The following is a 14,486-nucleotide window of genomic DNA, read 5'->3' as shown; positions in this document are numbered from 1 at the left end:
TCAGCTGAAATGATAACAATATTTCCATTGTTCTGTAACTCTAAAATGGCTTCACGTTCAGCCAAGGAGATGTTATTGAATTTGAAACGAATGTCAGAACCTGAAAAATGAAGATCATTAAGAATGTTCCTCTGAAACTGTTGTACTAGTGGATGCATAGGTGGAATGAATGTAGATTTGTGATAAGTGAATCTTTCATTGCCATCATAACCAGAGTCACCAAAAAACAGTTTGAGGTTCAATATTCTACAAAAAGAGACAACATCTTGAGCTAACAAATCCTCAGAGACCATAAAACCTGGTACAAAAGACAACCTGTTATTTAGGACCGACAGGTGTATAGGGGATAATACAAAGTCAGATAAGTTTAACACATTGTTACTCAATGGAATGTCTACGTCTCCATGACCATTTTCAGTAAACTTTCTATGTTCGTGATTCCTCCTATGTTTTCTCCCCCCTCTTTTGTATTTGAACCTAAAGGGATGGTGTTTGGATTACGTTTGGGGGATGGTGACCTGGATGTGGACTGAAACTCACTGTCTGTGCCAGAAGATATCTCCTCAGTAGAGGATGCAGGGACTGTACCTGTCTTTTTGAGAATAGAGCGAGGTCTTTTCCTTTTCGGGGTTCTCTGAACCCTTGGTGTAAATCTAACCTGTTTGGTGTTGTTGGCAAATGGATTATTGCTTAAATAGTCACCCTCATCTCTCTGAAATTTCTTCAATTTCCTGATTCGTAATTGATCCTCCAATATTTTGAGGTCATTAGCTATTTTATTTAGTTGTGTTTTAAAAAATGTTTCACCTTCAAAGGGTTTTAAATCAACCACTAGCTTGGAAACTGTTTGAATTTCAGAATCAATAATTCTATCACGAAATTTTGATAAAGTTTCCACAAAAGATGTGGAAGCTTGCTGCTGAATGGAGGACCACTGATCCATAAGTTCTTGGTCAGCATTTGAAACTAAAGGCTGGATCCGTACTCTCAACCCTCTAGGGGTGATGCCTTTTGCCAGATAGGCTTTAAATAATTTGGAGTGCCAGATGTTTGACCTGAGTGTTTTTAAATGGCTAAAAAGATTTTGAAATGCTACTGCGCATTTGGTTTCAGAATCAGACTGATCGATGGTCAAAGTCTTGTCAGCTGAAAGAGAACCAAGGCCAAATATTCTGAGATCCTCTCTATCTGCAGAGAGACATGTTATAAAGGTGGTCAAATCCATAATTGGTATTGTTCCCTGACTATATCAGTCAAAAATTATTGAGTCAGCTTGGACACAGGGACAATTACAGCCCGAAATTAATTGAAAAATGAAAAATATTGCTGGCTGTGCCCCTTGAGGAATTATTGTCAGATTTTGTTGTTGTATTGCCAATATAGAGGACAAATGACCACCAGACAGCAGACTTGACAATAGTCAAAAATATTAAACCAATGTTCAAAACATTCACAAGCTATTGGGGAAATAAAAAATATATATAATATTTACCCTCATGAAGAGAAAAAAATATATATAAACCCAACAATTGCAACCAAAATAAACCACCTTTAAAGCCAGGCAGTATGTATTGAAAAGGTCCTCAAAACTTAATATGTGGAATCTATGTAATTGGTAAATAATTATATAGTGCTCCTATGTAAAACAGCATAGTCAAATGCGGTAGATTGTGTCATGAATATAATAATTAATATAAAACACAAAAGACACAGTTGCTTGGCATTGGCCACACTGAATAAGTGTGATATCTATAAATGAACCCCAAAGATGACCATTAACAAAATCAATCCTGGTGTGTATCAATTTTTAAGAAAGATAAAGCGATGAACCACATATATAATTGCTAAATAATGAATAAATTCTTACCATTGGAGTATTAGAAAAAATTCAGTCATCAATCCATGAATGGAAATATAGTTCCCCTATATAAGAAACCATAAACAAATGTCATGAACTGTATAATAAATCTAATAGTTCATATAAAACATAGAAGACACTGTTACCTGACACTAAACACACTAAATGCATATGATGTCTGAACATGAACCCCAATGGTTATCATTGCGAAATAAATCCTTGTATATACAAATTTTAAACAGAGGCCCAATGAACCACGTAAAAATTGTTAAATGGTGGAAGAATACTAACTATTGAGTTTGAGAAAAAACATTAAATATGCTGTCAAAACAGCTACGCTGTATAGCAAACTGGTATACAAGCACAGAAATGATGTTTAAAAAATAGAGTCCCAATATAACAAAATAAAGAAATACAAAAGCTAGTATACAAATTCCCTCGACATGTTGAATGACTCACAACAACGAGGAAGAATACGGATGTTACCTGCAGCTTGGGATTTCCTTAATGAAATCTTGGTCCATTAAATATAAAAAATATGATGAATATATAAGTCCCAAATGTCTGGCATGCAGATGATCCAAAAAGGAATAAGAAAATGCAAAATACAATGTTGGACGTCCACCAGGCAAAGTTGAACAGTAAAGTTGCGTAGTGAGAACTTGTCCCTGTCGACACTATGTTACGCTGGGTTGGTTCGAATTGGACAAACCTCCGCACACAAAGAATGTTGGCAAATAAAGTTCCGTGGCTGGCGAAGAATGGGAAAACCCCACGTAATATGCTGAGATGATAACTTCAAAGCAAATGTAAATGTTCACCAACGGGAAAACCCGTTTGTCAAACGGAACAATGATACTAAAGATAACACCATGGTATATCACTATGTTGCAATGGGGTTGTTTTAAACAAATATACCCACACGATGTATATCAGCATGTAGATTTCCGAAGTTGCTAGACAACAAAAAGCCAACAGATATCTTGGAGAGCCGCCAATATAATGAACACCAAATAGGCGGATAAAAAGCAGTATGCTTGATAACAAAAAACGTGAGTGTGAAGTCAAAAAGGTGTAAGAATATATTCACCTTAAAATGCCAAAACTTCACCAAAGGAGACTGTATAAGCTAACAGTCTCTATAGGAACACCGGCCCCCAGCAGATAAGAAAAGACACATAACCAAGTGGAAATTCATCTGCACGTGGGGCAAATGCACGGCTCAACAAAAAATACAGAATCCAAAACAAAAAGCAGAGCCAGCATACAGTATTCCACAATTTATTGTAATGAAATGATTTAGACCAGGGGTGGGCAAACTTTTTGATTCGTGGGCCACATTGAGTTCTAACATTTGACAAAGGGGCCGGAACAGGAGCAGATAGATGGCATGCTTTGAAAACATCACCTCATTGGGGGAAAAATACACATCTTCTACAGCTGTACTTTCAAGTAATGTGACACCTCTTGACTTGACAGCCGAACAGTATGCATATGTATACCTGTGCAAATTGTTTTGCTATTAAATCACTAGGAGGTCTCATTACTTGCAATTACATCTACATTTGGGAGTCATAACTAGCTCAACATGCAGTTTGAGTTATTGCAATGCATCTTTCAGTGTTATGATTAAAAATGTGTTTAAACTGAAGACTTAAATTTCTTTATTTCAATGTGTAATTTTTCAGATCTTGATTTTTAATGGGTTATATAAAAATGCAATAATTCAAATTAAGGTATTTGCTTCCTCCCTCTTCTTCAATCTCACTACAGAAATCCCTGACATTCACTTTAATAAACAGGACTTGATTTCTCATCATATACTGTTCCATTGCTGTGACAGAAAAGTAATCCATAACCACATAAATAAAAAAAAAAAAAAAATTAATCTCATAAATGTACAGCATATTTCACTTTATTTGAACTGCATTACACTAGACATGCCTGGAGAACTTTTCATAAACATGCTGTATAACTATAGCTGTCAGGGGACAGATTTGGGGTCTGTGCATTTAATGTACATTTGCATCTGGACTGGAGTACAATGCAGTTGTACAAATGAAAGGAAAACTACAGTAGTATACTTTAAAGAACCAACATGAGCAGGAAGGAAATGTCCAAAGTTGAAAGAAAGACATTTCTTGTGGGAAGGGGCTGGTAAGGAATGGGAGGCTGAGTCTGTGATGAATATTAAGCAAGCAAAGCAACCAAACTATAGTGCAGTTCAGTGTGAAAACCCAACTGTTGGGAACACACTAAAGTACAAATATACAATGGAGTGCCTAGTGATGTGGAGAGAATGCACATTTTACTTATTTTAAGCAGTCAAATCATTTCTTTTTTTTGAAGGATAAGGCAAGAGAATAGATAATGAAGCAGATTGCTCACACACACACACACACACTCTTCACATTTCAAATCTGCATTCACTAATTTCACTCACTTTCTCTCTCCGATCGCATACACACACACACACACACACACACACACACACACACACACACACACACACACACACACACACACACACACACACACACACACATTTCACCCTTCAAACCTGCATTCACTCACTTTCTCTCTCCGATCGCATACACACACACACACACACACACACACTTCACCTTTCAAACCTGCATTCACTCACTTTCTCTCTCCGATCACATACACACACACACACACACACACACAAACACACACCTTTCAAACCTGCATTCACTCACTTTCTCTCCGATCACATACACACACACACACACACACACACACACACACACACACACACTTCACCTTTCAAACCTGCATTCACTCACTTTCTCTCTCCGATCGCATACACACACACACACACACACACACACACACACACACACACACACACACACACACACACACACATTTGTTACCTTAAAGAAAACTTCAAAGCAAGCTGTGCAGCAACTCCCATTCTGCCTGGAAAACTCTGCAGTTTTATGGTGTAAAAGTCCGTTGAGCTTAAATCCAAAATGGCGGGCAGTCCCATTATTCAAATAGACGCGCTCCCGCATGTCCCTTGATCTTAATTCCGACAGGCTGACGGAGCTGACGTCAGCACGCACGTGATGACGTCAGCTCCAAAACCACGAAAAATGAAAAAGTTTAATTCGGGACGGTTGGGAGGTGGCGGGCCGAATCAAAACGTTTAACGGGCTGCATGAGGCCCCTGGGCCGTAGTTTGCCCATGCCTGATTTAGACCATTACAATAAGAAACAGACCAGTTTCGGCAGGAAAAAACACAGCCTTCCTCAGTGTAAAATACATTCATTGTGGTGAGCAAAGGTATATATACACACACTCATCATTAATCTGATTGGTTCAATCAAAGATTATCATTTAGACCAGGTGGGAATAATCTCCCTAGTTTTATTAACCACTTCTTTTCTTTGGTGTTTAAGATAGAATGCAGCCCAGTTTTGTTGTGCTTGTTACCAAAAATTCTATCAATTATGACAAAAGTAAATTTATACAGTTTATACAATGCATTATTCTGTCTCTTGTTTCTTGTCTCTGTGTCTTTTGTGTTTTATATTAATTATTATATTCATGACACAATCTACCGCATTTGACTATGCTGTTTTACATAGGAGCACTATATAATTATTTACCAATTACATAGATTCCACATATTAAGTTTTGAGGACCTTTTCAATACATACTGCCTGGCTTTAAAGGTGGTTTATTTTGGTTGCAATTGTTGGGTTTATATATATTTTTTTCCTCTTCATGAGGGTAAATATTATATATATTTTTTATTTCCCCAATAGCTTGTGAATGTTTTGAACATTGGTTTAATATTTTTGACTATTGTCAAGTCTGCTGTCTGGTGGTCATTTGTCTATATTGACAATACAACAACAAAATCTGACAATAATTCCTCAAGGGGCACAGCCAGCAATATTTTTCATTTTTCAATTAATTTCGGGCTGTAATTGTCCCTGTGTCCAAGCTGACTCAGTAATTTTTGACTGATATAGTCAGGGAACAATACCAATCATGGATTTGACCACCTTTATAACAGGTCTCTCTGCAGATAGAGAGGATCTCAGAATATTTGGCCTTGGTTCTCTTTCAGCTGACAAGACTTTGACCATCGATCAGTCTGATTCTGAAACCAAATGCGCAGTAGCATTTCAAAATCTTTTTAGCCATTTAAAAACACTCAGGTCAAACATCTGGCACTCCAAATTATTTAAAGCCTATCTGGCAAAAGGCATCACCCCTAGAGGGTTGAGAGTACGGATCCAGCCTTTAGTTTCAAATGCTGACCAAGAACTTATGGATCAGTGGTCCTCCATTCAGCAGCAAGCTTCCACATCTTTTGTGGAAATTTTATCAAAATTTCATGATAGAATTATTGATTCTGAAATTCAAACAGTTTCCAAGCTAGTGGTTGATTTAAAACCCTTTGAAGGTGAAACATTTTTTAAAACACAACTAAATAAAATAGCTAATGACCTCAAAATATTGGAGGATCAATTACGAATCAGGAAATTGAAGAAATTTCAGAGAGATGAAGGTGACTATTTAAGCAATAATCCATTTGCCAACAACACCAAACAGGTTAGATTTACACCAAGGGTTCAGAGAACCCCAAAAAGGAAAAGACCTCGCTCTATTCTCAAAAAGACAGGTACAGTCCCTGCATCCTCTACTGAGGAGATATCTTCTGGCACAGACAGTGAGTTTCAGTCCACATCCAGGTCACCATCCCCCAAACGTAATCCAAACACCATCCCTTTAGGTTCAAATACAAAAGAGGGGGGAGAAAACATAGGAGGAATCACGAACATAGAAAGTTTACTGAAAATGGTCATGGAGACGTAGACATTCCATTGAGTAACAATGTGTTAAACTTATCTGACTTTGTATTATCCCCTATACACCTGTCGGTCCTAAATAACGGGTTGTCTTTTGTACCAGGTTTTATGGTCTCTGAGGATTTGTTAGCTCAAGATGTTGTCTCTTTTTGTAGAATATTGAACCTCAAACTGTTTTTTGGTGACTCTGGTTATGATGGCAATGAAAGATTCACTTATCACAAATCTACATTCATTCCACCTATGCATCCACTAGTACAACAGTTTCAGAGGAACATTCTTAATGATCTTCATTTTTCAGGTTCTGACATTCGTTTCAAATTCAATAACATCTCCTTGGCTGAACGTGAAGCCATTTTAGAGCTACAGAACAATGAAAATATTATCATTTCAGCTGACAAAGGGGGTGCTGTTGTTATTTTGAATTGGAGTGCTTATGACAAGGAGGCAAACAGACAACTGTCTGATCCCAGATATTATTCTTTGATGAGCATTGATCCCACATCCAGGTTTCAAAAACATATTGAGGATTTCATATACTGGGCCAGAGATGAATGTATTATAACTTACGAAATTGCACAACAACTTATTGTCAAGGACCCGGCTACCCAATATATCTACTTCTTGCCCAAGATCCACAAGGATCACTCGAATCCTCCAGGCAGACCCATAGTTTCTGGAAGGGGTTACATCACAGAACCCCTTTCATTGTTTCTTGCCAAACACCTCAAACCCTTATTGGGAATGGTACGTTCAAGACTACATGATACCACAAACTTCCTTCAGATTATTTCTGATATTCAGCTCGAAGACAACTGGTTACTTTGTACCCTGGATGTCTGTTCTTTATATACCAATATTCCACATCAATCTGGCCTTGAGGCTTTATCCTTTTGGTTGGAAAAGTCAGGTTTATATCCATCCACTTTCAATTCTTTTCTGATTGAGTTAGCCAAACTAGTGCTTACCAGCAATGTCTTTTTTTATTCGGATAAATGCTACTGGCAGGTCAAGGGAACAGCGATGGGGGCATCATTTGCCCCCATTTATGCGGATCTTTTTATGGCCTTTGTTGAACATCATATCATTTATGATGGTGACAATAACACATTTCTACCACACATCGACATCTGGAGGCGTTACCTTGACGACTGCTGGTTGGTATGGACAGGTGAATTACATATGCTACATGATTTTCTAACATATTTGAACAGTAACATCTGGGGATTGGAATTCACCCTCCATTATGACTGTAGCAATATTACTTTCTTGGATGTTTCTGTCACTAAACTGGCTGACAACACATTATCCACTGAGGTATTCAGAAAACACCCTGAGTACAACACCATTCTCCATGCCTCCAGTTTTCATCCCCCCATGTTATACGTAACATTCCAAAATCTCAATTCATCAGAATTAAACATATTTGTTCCAATGAGTCTATTTTTCAGACTCATAGGAGAGATCTTACCAATAGATTCAGATCCAGGGGATACGGTATGGGGCATGTGTCAGCTGCAAGCAATATGGTTGACTCTTTTGACAGAATCAATCTAATGAAGTACAATCAATATAAACCAAATAGTGATTCCACCTTGAGATTCACTACAACTTATGCTAGGAACTCCAATCATCTGATTGATAGTGTGCACAGACATTGGAACATTCTCAAATATGACCCAGACATATCAGGTCTCATACCTGACAAATGTCTTTTTTCCTTTCGCAAAGGAAAAAACTTGGGGTCTTTTTTCAATCATTTCAAACATGGGAATAGGAAGGACAACTCTAATACAATCCAAACAACACTGACAGGGGATCCACTGACAGGCTGTTACCCTTGTGGACACTGTACAAACTGTGATAAGATCAATAAGTCCAAACAATTTTCCAGTAGAAATTGCCCAGTAGTTTATGATCTCAAATTCTTTGCAAACTGTAGTACTGACTGGGTCATCTATTTGGCTACTTGCCATTGTGGTTCATTTTATGTGGGACAAACGTCCAGACCGCTAAGAATTAGGATTTCTGAACATATTAGCAACATAAAAAACAAGAGACAGAATAATGCATTGTATAAACATCATTTAATACATGCTTCTGCCAAATTTACTTTTGTCATAATTGATGGAATTTTTGGTAACAAGCACAACAAAACTGGGCTGCATTCTATCTTAAACACCAAAGAAAAGAAGTGGATAATAAAACTAGGGGGATTATTCCCACCTGGTCTAAATGAAAATCTTTGATTGAACCAATCAGATTAATGATGAGTGTGTGTATATATACCTTTGCTCACTACAATGAATGTATTTTACACTGAGGAAGGCTGTGTTTTTTCCTGCCGAAACCGGTCTGTTTCTTATTGTAATGGTCTAAATCATTTCATTGCAATAAATTGTGGAATACTGTATGCTGGCTCTGCTTTTTGTTTTGGATTCTGACTTTAATGACCCCAGCATTAACTGGGAATCCCATATGACACCAAACGTACTGGTACCAAGATTCCTGGATTTTGTAAACAAAAACGCCCTGGACCGGATTGTCAATACACCAACCAGAGGTGCAACCATACTGGACCTGGTCCTGACTAATATGTGAGAGTGCTTCACACCCCCTAGTGTAATGTATTATCTGGTCCCCTCTTGCTCAAGTTGTTTTATATCACATTCCTGTCTCAAACTGATGTTTTCTTGGTGCTGCAGCTTTCCTACTTCAAAGGTTGCTTTTGCACATTTATCAAGGCCAAATGCCTCTTTTATCCATGAATGTGGGATACTATCAAATGCTTTTTTGCAGTCTATCCATAGCATACTTAGATTCTTCCCCTTTTTGCAGTTCTCCATTATGACTTTATTTAACATCAAATGATCCTTTGCTCCATATGACTTTCTTTTATTACCTTTTTGTTCTATTGCCATGATTGAGTTTTCTTCCAAATGACTATAAATGTTGTCTGCATCAATTCCAGTGTATAGTTTATATGTCGTCGGAAGGCAAGTTATTGGTCTATAGTTTTTGGGATGTCTGGCAGGTTCACTCTTAAGTAGGAGTATTGTTTTTCCTGTTGTTAGCCAGGCTGATGTCTGTTTAGGGTGCTCATATAAACAGTTCTTACTCATGGCTAAATCTTCATGTAAAGATGTTAATACTTTTAACCAGAAGTTATGTACTGCATCTGGGCCTGAGGGTTTTCATTTAGGAGCTTTTCTTAACTTAAATAAAACCTGGACCCCCAACTAATCCTGAAATACTACTCTAAGGCTAACTTCCTGCTACTAAGTGATAACCTGGCAAAATCTGAAGCCCCCATAAACCCCAAGAGCATTGCTGGCTATGCAGAACTGTTAACAGAAACACTATACAAGCATGTTAACAGCTGCATAAAGGCAGCTGTACCCACCGGTAAGCAGTACAGAACTAACTCAAAAAAACAAGCCACCCTGGTGGAATAAAAAAATCATTAGGCTGTATAACAGAAGGAAGAAAAAGTAATGGCAAAAATTAGGAGGTGCAGCACCCAGCAGGATAAAAGAACTCTCATCAAACTAAAGAAACAACTTAGGACAAACAAAGTTTGCCAAAGGTAAATTTGAGGGAAATTTGGCCTCCCAGGCCAAGGACCACCACAAGGCATTCTTTAGCTATGTCTACAACCTCAAAGGCAATACACAATTGTGTGCAGAACTCATTGTAAATGGAGCCACCTATACTGAGTCAGAAGATATAGCAAACCTACTGGCTGACAAATTCAGCTCCAACTTTACCCCTTTCTTTTCCCCAACCTTCCCTAAGGAAATACCACCAAATATAACTTCCTCTGCTATTACTAGGGAACATTTCCTTAATGCTCTCTCTAATGCCAAGAACACTGCATCAATGTGCCCCGACAATATCCCAGCATGCCTTTTTTTATTTCTCCAAGTCTTTTGGGTTTCTAATACCATGATAGGAAGAAATGGACCCCATTTCTAAGTCAATGTATAGTTAAAGTTTATAAAATTAGTATTGTTTCAGTTTTTGATGTTAGCCAGAAGTGCTCTTTGCAGCACCAGCAATGTGTCCTTCTGCAATTTGTATGGAGTTACACGTATTGGTAACATATCTAAGTACGATTGCAAATTCTTTTTTTTATAAGACTCATTGCTCCTACCACTACTGGAACTGTCTGGGCATCTTTATTACACATTGCCCTCATTTCTTCCTGCACATCCTGGTACATTATGACTTTGTCTCACTCTCTACATAAACATCGTAGTCACTAGGTGTAGTGATTTCAATAATCAATGCTACTTTTGTCTTCTTTTCATGGACTACTATATCTGGTTTTCTTGTATCTATTTTTTGAACTATTGGTAATGGATTATCCCATGTGATATAAACTTCATCATTTTCTATGATGCTTTGTGGCTCATGTTTCCACTATTTCTCATCTATTTCAGTATTATAATGTTTGCACAATCCGCAATGCAACAGTCTTCCTACATTGTTATACCTTTCAGTATGCAGTCCTTCTGCCATTGGTATGTCCCAACAAGCAACAAGATGTACAACTGTTTCTAGTTCTGTTTTGCAAAACCTACATTTGTCTATTTCTCCAACATGTTCAATGTGGACTTTGAAACCAATGTTTGCGTATTCCACTATCTTGTGCCGCCGATTTTAACTTTTCATTTTTTGGTTTAAATTCACCTCTCCTTAACCATTTCTGCATCCATTCCTGATCAACAAGTGTTTTTCTTTTTGAAGAGTTTCATATAATTGCAACTATATTTATGCATTTTCCACATTTCTTGCTGTCTCATCTGATCCTTCACTTAATATTTTTTCTTTTGTTTTTTGGCACATTCACTTGCCACCTGATTTTCATTTACTGGTTTTATTTCCATTCCAACTTGAAGCTGATATGCTTTCAACTACATTTTGGTCTTGTGAGGTCAGCAGATATGTATGCAGTCCCACTATCACAGATTAATACATGTAATCAGTTTTGAGCAGACCCATACCCCCTTCAGAATGGGGAATATATAGTCTTGGAATGCAATGATTTTTATAAATCATTTGATGAGCATGAAACATCCTTTTTGCTTTCCTGTCCAAACTATCCAACATCTTTTGGGGCCAGTCAGTCACTCAAAAACTGTAAGTTAGGACAGGAGTAGTTAAACTGGTTTATAGCTTGGACAATTCTGTTTTTCGTATTAATTTAAGTCTACTAAAATATTCCTTATTGAGATTTTTCACATTTGTTCATGTTTTGTTGTTGATCCTTCATCAATTCCCAAATAATTGTACACTCCCTCTTGCTCAAGTTAATTTATATCACATTCCTGTCTCAAACTGATGTTTTCTTGGTGCTGCAGCTTTCCTGCTTCAAAGGTTGCTTTTGCACATTTATCAAGGCCAAATGCCATTCTTATATCATCTGAAAAAGTTTTGACCACTTGCAGTTGTGCTTTTAGTTCCTTATCTGATGAATTATACAATTTTAAATCATTTACAAAAAAGAAGATGAGAAGTCTTTTCTGTAAGTCAAATTATAGCTTTGACCTAATCTGTTAAGTAGACACCTTAATGGGTTAAGGGCAAGACAAAAAATCAGTGGTGAATGAGAGTGTCCCTGAAATATCCCCATTTGAATTTTTATCCCGGGAATAATAATTGGCCCTTTATCATGGCTTAACTGAAGAGTGGTTTGCCAGTGTCTCGTGGTTGCTGTAATGCAATTGATCAGTGTAGGGTATATCCTATACATTTATAAGCACTGTATCAAATGCTTTTTGTAGTCTAGCCATAGCATACTTAGATTCTTCCCCTTTTTGCAGTTCTCCATTACGACTTTATTTAACATCAAATGATCCTTTGCTCCATATGACTTTCTTTTATTACCTTTTTGTTCTATTGCCATGATTGAGTTTTTTTCCAAATGACTATAAATGTTGTCTGCATCAATTCCAGTGTATAGTTTATATGTCGTCGGAAGGCAAGTTATTGGTCTATAGTTTTTGGGATGTCTATCAGGTTCGCTCTTAAGTAGGAGTACTGTTTTTCCTGTTGTTAGCCAGGCTGGTGTCTGTTCAGGGTGCTCATATAAATAGTTCTTACTCATGGCTAAATCTTCATGTAAAGATGTTAATATTTTTAACCAGAAGTTAGGTACTGCATTTGGGCCTGGGGTTTTCATTTAGGAGCTTTTCTTAACTTTGTTTCAATCTCTTTGGCTGCTACTTCATTACATTGAATATCCTGAACATTTTAACTTCTTATTCTTTCTTTTACTTCATCTATCCATTTGACATCTTTAGCCTTTTTTTAATTTCTCTAAATCTTTTGGGTTTCTAATACCATGACAGGAATGGGCCTCATTTCTAAGTAAAAGTACGATTAGAGTTCATGAAATTAGTATTGTTTCAATCTTTGATATCAGCCAAAAGTGCTCTTTGCAGCACCCGCAACGTGCCCAGTAATGACTCCAGCAATTTGTACAGTTACATGTATTGGCAACATATATATCTAAATACGATTGTAGATTCCTTTTATAAGACCAGTTGCTCCTGCTACTATTGGAACTGTCTGGATATTTTTCTTCCACATTGCTCTTGTTTCTGCCTGTGCATTTTATTATTTTATGACTTTGTGTCTCTCTGTATGCAAGACACTGTAGTCACTGGGTGTAGTGATTTCAATGATCAATGCTACTTTGGTCTTCTTTCCATGGACTGCAATATCTGTTTTTCTCGCACCTATCTTGGGAATTGTTGGTAATGGGTGATCCCATGTGATGTAGACTTCATCATTTTCTATGATGCTTTGTGGTTTATGTTTCCAGTGTTTTTCAGACACTTCAATACTATAATGTTCCACAATCCCCAGTGCAACAGTCGTTCCCCATTATTGTTTCTTTCAGTATACAATCCTTCTGCCATTAGTATGTCACAACCAGCAACAAGCTGTGTGACTGTTTCCAATTCTGTTTTACAAAACCTACATTTGTGTGTTTCTCCCACATGTTCAATGGACTTTGTAAAGAAATGTGCATGTAGCACATTATTTTGGCCTGCCAATATTAACCTTTCATCTTTTGGTTTGAATTAACCTCTCCTTAACCATTCCTGAGTTTGATCCTGATCAACATGAGGTTCTTCCAGAAGTTTTCTATACTTGTAACTGTATTTATGCATTTTCTACATTTCTTTCTGTCTCACCTGATCTTTCACCTTATATTCTTTCTTTTGTTTTTTTTTTTGGCACATTCAGTTGCTACCTGATTTTTATCTAATTCTGGTTTGATTTCCATTCCTGCTTGATGCCGATATGCTTCTGCTAGACTAAGAAGATAAGTCATCTTAGATTTATTCTCCTCATGTTTCAAAACTTTCACTATGTTTGGGTCTTGTGAGGTCAGTAGATATGTGTGCAGTCCCACGAATACAGATCTATACATGTTATAAATTTCAAGGAGGCCCATCCCTCCTTCAGAAAGGAGAATATATAATCTTGGCATACACTGATTTTTTAAATCATTTAGTGAGCATGAAGAATCTTTCTTATTTTCTTGTCTAATATATCCAACATGTTTTGGGGCCAGTTAATCACTCCCAAACTGTAAGTTAGGACAGGAAAATTAATAAACAGTCCACAAAGCACTGAGTAGAGGAAAAGCCAGGCACCGGACAGCTGAAGTGAAGTTGCAAATTTTATTGAAGTAACCAACCTCAAACGTGAAACGCTTACACAATCACACAGCGTTTTTCGTCAGTAACAACAGACTTCTTCA

This window comes from Protopterus annectens, chromosome 4.part1, assembly GCF_019279795.1.
Source record: "Protopterus annectens isolate FY-2018-M chromosome 4.part1, PAN1.0, whole genome shotgun sequence".
Taxonomy (NCBI): domain Eukaryota; kingdom Metazoa; phylum Chordata; order Ceratodontiformes; family Protopteridae; genus Protopterus; species Protopterus annectens.
This window is presented reverse-complemented; position numbering follows the sequence as displayed.